The sequence below is a fragment of the Petromyzon marinus genome, chromosome 3 (genome assembly GCF_048934315.1).
Source record: "Petromyzon marinus isolate PM22_M1 ecotype Great Lakes invasive population chromosome 3, UKy_Petmar_22M1.pri1.0, whole genome shotgun sequence".
Taxonomy (NCBI): Eukaryota; Metazoa; Chordata; class Hyperoartia; order Petromyzontiformes; family Petromyzontidae; genus Petromyzon; species Petromyzon marinus.
Genome location: NC_133669.1, coordinates 5,771,051 through 5,777,050, shown reverse-complemented (window position 1 = coordinate 5,777,050; position 6,000 = coordinate 5,771,051). Strand labels below are relative to the sequence as shown.

The 6,000-nt window shown below is 45.8% G+C and overlaps 1 protein-coding gene across 6 annotated transcripts in view; it reads left to right on the top strand.

The window, feature by feature from the left end:
- The first annotated feature begins 972 nt into the window (after positions 1-972).
- CELF2 (CUGBP Elav-like family member 2) overlaps positions 973-6,000 on the top strand; it is a 177,531-nt gene continuing 172,503 nt past the window's right edge. For 5 of the 6 annotated variants that reach the window (XM_032971816.2, XM_032971807.2, XM_076073068.1 and 2 more), the window contains exon 1: positions 973-1,110. The gene's annotated coding sequence lies outside the window, so the exon portion shown is untranslated. The remainder of the gene's footprint in view (positions 1,111-6,000) is intronic. The other variant, XM_032971824.2, reaches the window with a different exon arrangement.

Genomic DNA, 6,000 nt, shown 5'->3' with positions numbered 1-6,000 from the left:
AATCATTCACAAGTCTATCCGCTTAGAATAACTTAGACAAGCCCTGAAAGTTAAACCCCTAGCGCTAACCCCTACCCCAAAAAAGTCAATGGACGCATGTTGCACTTCTTTCGCACCTTACGCAGCCAACCGCGCTAATCGCAGGTGCGGCAAAGCCTAAAAACATCGGTCTAATAAGCCCTAGCCTCAGCCCTCACACGCGTGTCCTTAGAGCCAACTCCATCCCCACAATTAAGCTTAACCCTGGGGGTAGTGGTGGTGGTTGGTGGTAGTGGTGGTGGTGGGGGTAGCGGTGATGGGTGGTGGGGGTAGTGGGGGTAGTGGTGGTGGTGGGTGGGTGGTGGTGGTGGTGGGGGTAGTGGTGGTGGTGGGTGGTGGTGATGGGTGGTGGGGGTAGTGGTGGTGGTGGTAGTGGTGGTGGTGGGGGTAGTGGTGGGTGGTGGTGGGTAGTGGTGGGTGGGTGGTGGTGGGTGGTGGTGGGGGTAGTGGTGGTGGGTGGTGGTGGGTGGGTGGTGGTGGGTGGGTGGTGGGTGGTGGTGGGTGGGTGGTGGTGGGTGGTGGTGGGGGTAGTGGTGGGGGTAGTGGTGGGTGGTGGTGGTGGGTGGTGGTGGGTGGTGGGTGGTGTCTTTATCCACTTGGAGCGCCACCTGGTGGCTCCAAGACCGAGGGGGTGCTTCAGGGGGTTGCGTGAAGAACGCGCACGGAGGCGACGCTCCATCCCTGAGCCACAACATACAGTGCTGCACTGTAGCCTTGCACCCCCTGGAGTAAAGAGCTCTGGCAAACAGACAGAGGCACACAACACACACACAGAGAGAGGGAAAGACAGGAGGAGGAGGAGGGAAGAAAGAGGGGCGTGACAGCAAAGCCTCGCGCCGTGTCCAGCCTCACCCCGACACACGGAGACAGCAGCAGCAGCAGGGGCATCATCATCAGCAGCAGCAGGGGCATCATCATCAGCAGCAGCAGGGGCATCATCAGCAGCAGCAGGAGCAAGGGAAGATCTAAACGACCGCCTCGTTATTACCTCTTTGTTGGATCGCTGGCTACGCTAGACGCCGCTTCTCGCATCATCAGCAGCAGCAGCAGCAACAAACAACAACAACAAAGGTAGATTCGGGAAAGGGGGGCGGTTTCGAGTGGAGGTGGTGGTGTTGCGAAACGTTGACCGCGGGATTCAGGCGCGAGACGGTGAATAAAAGTGGGAAGATGTTTTTGTTGGGAGTGAAGTGGAGGAGGAGGACGCGGTTTGGGGAGAGGCTATCCAAGGGCATTTGGGGAGAGCATGGGGGCAGATGTTGAGGAGCAGCTGTCCTGTATTGGAGTGGACATGCCGGTGGGTCCTGGGATGTTGTGTCAGTGTTGTGTGTTGTGTCAGTGTTGTGTGTTGTGTCAGTGTTGTGTGTTGTGTCAGTGTTGTGTCAGTGTTGTGTGTTGTGTCAGTGTTGTGTCAGTGTTGTGTCAGTGTTGTGTGTTGTGTCAGTGTTGTGTCAGTGTTGTGTGCTGTGTCAGTGTTGTGTCAGTGTTGTGTGTCAGTGTTGTGTGTGTTGTGTCAGTGTTGTGTGTCATTGTTGTGTGTGTTGTGTCAGTGTTGTGTGTCATTGTTGTGTGTGTTGTGTCAGTGTTGTGTGTGTTGTGTCAGTGTTGTGTCAGTGTTGTGTGTGTTGTGTCAGTGTTGTGTGTGTTGTGTCAGTGTTGTGTGTTGTATCACTGTTGTGTGCGTTATGTCAGTGTTGTGCGTTATGTCAGTGTTGTGTGTTGTGTCAGTGTTGTGTGTGGTGTCAGTGTTGTGTCAGTGGTGTGTGTCAGTGTTGTGTGTCAGTGTTGTGTGTGTTGTGTCGGTGTTGTGTCAGTGTTGTGTGTTGTGTCAGTGTTGTGTCAGTGTTGTGTCAGTGTTGTGTGTCAGTGTTGTGTGTGTTGTGTCAGTGTTGTGTGTTATGTCAGTGTTGTGTGTCAGTGTTGTGTGTGTTGTGTCGGTGTTGTGTGTGTTGTGTCAGTGTTGTGTCAGTGTTGTGTGTCAGTGTTGTGTCATTGTTGTGTGTGTTGTGTCAGTGTTGTGTCTGTGTTGTGTTAGTGTTGTGTCAGGGTTGCATGTGTGTGTGTGTTGTGTCAGTGGTGTGTGTGTGTTGTGTCAGTGTTGTGTGTGTTGTGTCAGTGGTGTGTCTGTGTTGTGTCAGTGTTGTGTCAGTGTTGTGTGTGTTGTGTGTGGTGTGTCAGGGTTGTGTGTGTTGTGTCAGTGTTGTGTGTGTGTTGTGTCAGTGGTGTGTGTCAGTGTTGTGTGTCAGTGTTGTGTGTGTTGTGTCAGTGTTGTGTCAGTGTTGTGTGTGTTGTGTCTGTGTTGTGTCTGTGTTGTGTCTGTGTTGTGTCAGTGTTGCGTGTGTGTGTGTTGTGTCAGTGGTGTGTGTTGTGTCAGTGTTGTGTCAGTGTTGTGTGTGGTGTGTCAGGGTTGTGTGTTGTCAGTGTTCTGTGTGTTGTGTCAGTGTTGTGTCAGTGTTGTTTCGTGCGTGTTCGCTACCTCCGGGTGAGCACGGTTGGCTACGTACGGTGCGAATGAAGTCCGACGTGCATGGATGTGCGTGGCTCCACGCCTTGAGGGCGTCGGTGGTGTTCGGAGGCCGGGAATGTTGAGCATTGATCTGTGATCAATCCATTATTACAGTGGTCGAGTGTATGGAATTGTTTGTGGCGCTGTTAACCAGAAGGGCATAGGGCTTGCGAGGGAAAGTTGATGATGGTGGTGGTGGTGCTGATGATGATTGACAGTCAGTGACATTCACCATTTATTCCCAAACTACTCCCATCACTTAGAACTTCATTTGGCAGCACAGCGCTGATGAGAGAGTGTGTGTTTGTGGTGGTTGTTAAAGTATTCGGAGACGTGGGTGGTGGTGGGGGGGTATAAATAAACTACTGTAATATATATAACGATTAAAGGTTATTCGTCTCCGTGTGACTTTTGTGTGTCATTTGAGGGTAGTTAAACGATTGTTGGTTATTGTGGTTAGGGATTGTCTGTTTCGCAGAGTGTCAATCTCCAATCGGTGGCAACTGTTCCAGCAGCCCTTGATGTTCTGCTGTGGAATTGTACGCAGTGTAATCACAATGATGAGTGGTGTGGTTCAATAAGCGGAAAACTTATGTTTCTGTGGGTTAAAACATTGAGCATTTCGGCCCTGAAATGCTTGCTAAGGCCATTTGTGCCATTTCGTAGCAGTATTTTTTTTTAAATATATATAGTGCAGTAGGTGGCTACCACTGTGGTATTGTACCGAATTGATTGAGGCTTTTAAACTTGAATGAGTGGCTGTGTGGTCGTTTTGTACCGTATATATAAAACAAGAATTCGACTTTTCCTGTTGTAACTAATACACGCGACTGATATTTTACAATCCAATACAACAGTCGCGATCACTCTCCTGCATCGAATCAGAATCTTTATATATATATTTTATATTACTGGAGGAATCCGATGAGCTATAAAGCTCTTTTCCTTCACACGGGTATCCGGTAGGGGGAGGGACACGGTGTAGGGGTCACAACGTTCCATTGTGGATGTGGAGGTGATGGGTGATGCACATTCTATTCTCGGTGACGGCAATTAGTATTTTGTTTCATAATTTGGTAACTCCTGGGTGCTTTTTTTTTAAATCGCCTTCAAAAGTTGCGATTCATTTTTGTTGCCGATAATTACGGCGAGCTGTTATCATTTGCGAGGGTGTTATTTTGCGCTACGGTTGGGTCAACTTTCCGCGGTAGATGTTGAGGCAACTATAGTTGTCGACGTTGCTCAAACCTGGACATTCAAACTGCATCAAGCTATTGTATTCGCATCCTGTAATGTTTGCAAACGTTTGCTTGGTTAAAAGTTAAGGATATTTATTTTGAGCAGAAACAACCATCCCCACTCACTCAATGCATTCGTCAATTACACCGTGACCTTAAAATGAAATATATAATATGCGACGTTTTCCATACCTGTCAACCCCTTATCAGTGCCCTACCTTATTACAGACCAATTCAGACCGTATTTGGTATCAACGTTCATCCTACAGCGTTCCATCACAAGGGAGAAACACAAACAAATAGACACAAAAAAAATGTTTTTGCCCGTATTTGAAAAGCTGTGCGCCGTATATGCCAATTTCCCTTGTACAAGATTACAGCTAAACCGAATGGGTTGACATATTATTTCAGAGATCTGATGATAAATTATTGGAGATTGCCACTCTGCGAAACAGACAACGGACCCTTACTCCGGGGGAATAATTGCTGGAGACTTCATTTGATTACCCCATGAGACCTGATGATAAATTTAAAAAAATATGTTTCCCGAAGAACATTTGTATTAAAATTGGCGTACGAATAGTTACTCATAAGTTACCTAGCTTTTGAGAATAGTTACCCATGAGTTACCTAGCTATTGAGAATAGTTACCTAGATGTTGAGTACCAAACCCATCAATAAAAAAATCATTAAAAACTTGCATTACCAAACGAATACGTTTGTATTAAAACTAAACTTGTGAAGTATACTATATTGCTGGTACATATGGTGTCTGTGAAGTGACCATTGGGGATTCATTTACAGTTGCATTGCGTTGTTGCTTTTATCATGGCAAAGTAATGTATAGCAATTGTGCATGTGGTGGTAATTGTAATGTAACGTAACAACAGTACAGCCATTGATTTTGCAATAAATCGTTAATTTCTAGCTGAATTTATTTCACTTGCTACGAATGTAAATCTGCGTGCACGGTGTTATATGATTTGAATCGCAGGATTAAGTTGAATGTTGTTGCCTGCGGCTGCAGTTACTAACATTTTTTTTGTAAAGGTGGAGTGAGGTGTCGGTTTGCCATTTGGTTCTTTAAGCCAGGAATGCACCAAGCTGCTGCAGCAATGATTACAAACGTGTAAGTTACAGACAGTTGTGTTAGATAAATGTGATGTGTTTTGCTTGCTTTGATTAATGCGCGATTTAATTTGTCTGTCTGACGTTGTTACATGAAGCCAGAACTGTACTGGAATTGCCCTGTGACCGATGTCACCTATTTGGCCCAGGGTCAACCGTGTAAAAGTAGACATTGATGTTTTAGTGACCTCCTTATCTGGTTAAGTAATTGTTGTTGTTGCTGATGATTGAGGTTCGAATGGAAAAATGTGAAACCGTCCAGTCAATCTTTACGTGGACATCGAAGAGGAAATGATTAAGTTGTTGTTACTTGCGCAGTATTCGATTTTGTGTTCATGCTATATATTCTATATTCTATACCAGGGCGATATTAGTCAAAGTCGTTCCTGCGGTCAAATTAAATGTCATTGGAGGGTGGCCCAGTGTGCCTGATCTCTATAGAGCAGATTAAGGCTTCTAGTGGTGTGCAAGTTACAGTTGCGTTTGTCGCAGTTATAAATAGGAGTTGTGGCAATGTGGTTGTAGAAGCGAAAGACTGCTGTATAGGTGAGGGATTAAGCTGCAATAGCCGTGCTAGTTGTTAAACTGCAGCGGTTGCGTTTGTTAAGTCACCCAGAGACACCAGTGGCGGGCAAATGTGAATGAGATAATGTGGTAAATAAAGTATAAGGCCTCTAATCCTGCACATGGCATGGGGGATTAACATCACGGATTCTATTATTCACAGTGTTCTTCGTCAGTTTGCTCCCATTTATCCATGGAAATCGTTGCGGATCATCAGACGAATTTGCCAATGAACTCCTTACTTGTGCGCAAATTTATTTTCAATAGGACGACATTCAACAATGAAGTATGGGAGAGAGAAACAAATGTGGATTATCGCGGATGAAAGAAAGAATACGGGGCACAAACTGTTATCATAGACCTGAAAGGTCTGGCAGATAATAGGGTCAACAGATAGTAGGATTTCTACCCTATTACTCATAATGAAGATTTGTGTGTATTAGATCGCGCAAGTATAAATGTGTCTTTTGATTTAAAGCTTTCGTGACTGCAGTAATTCATATTCTTAGCTCTTTCGGTAAAGTC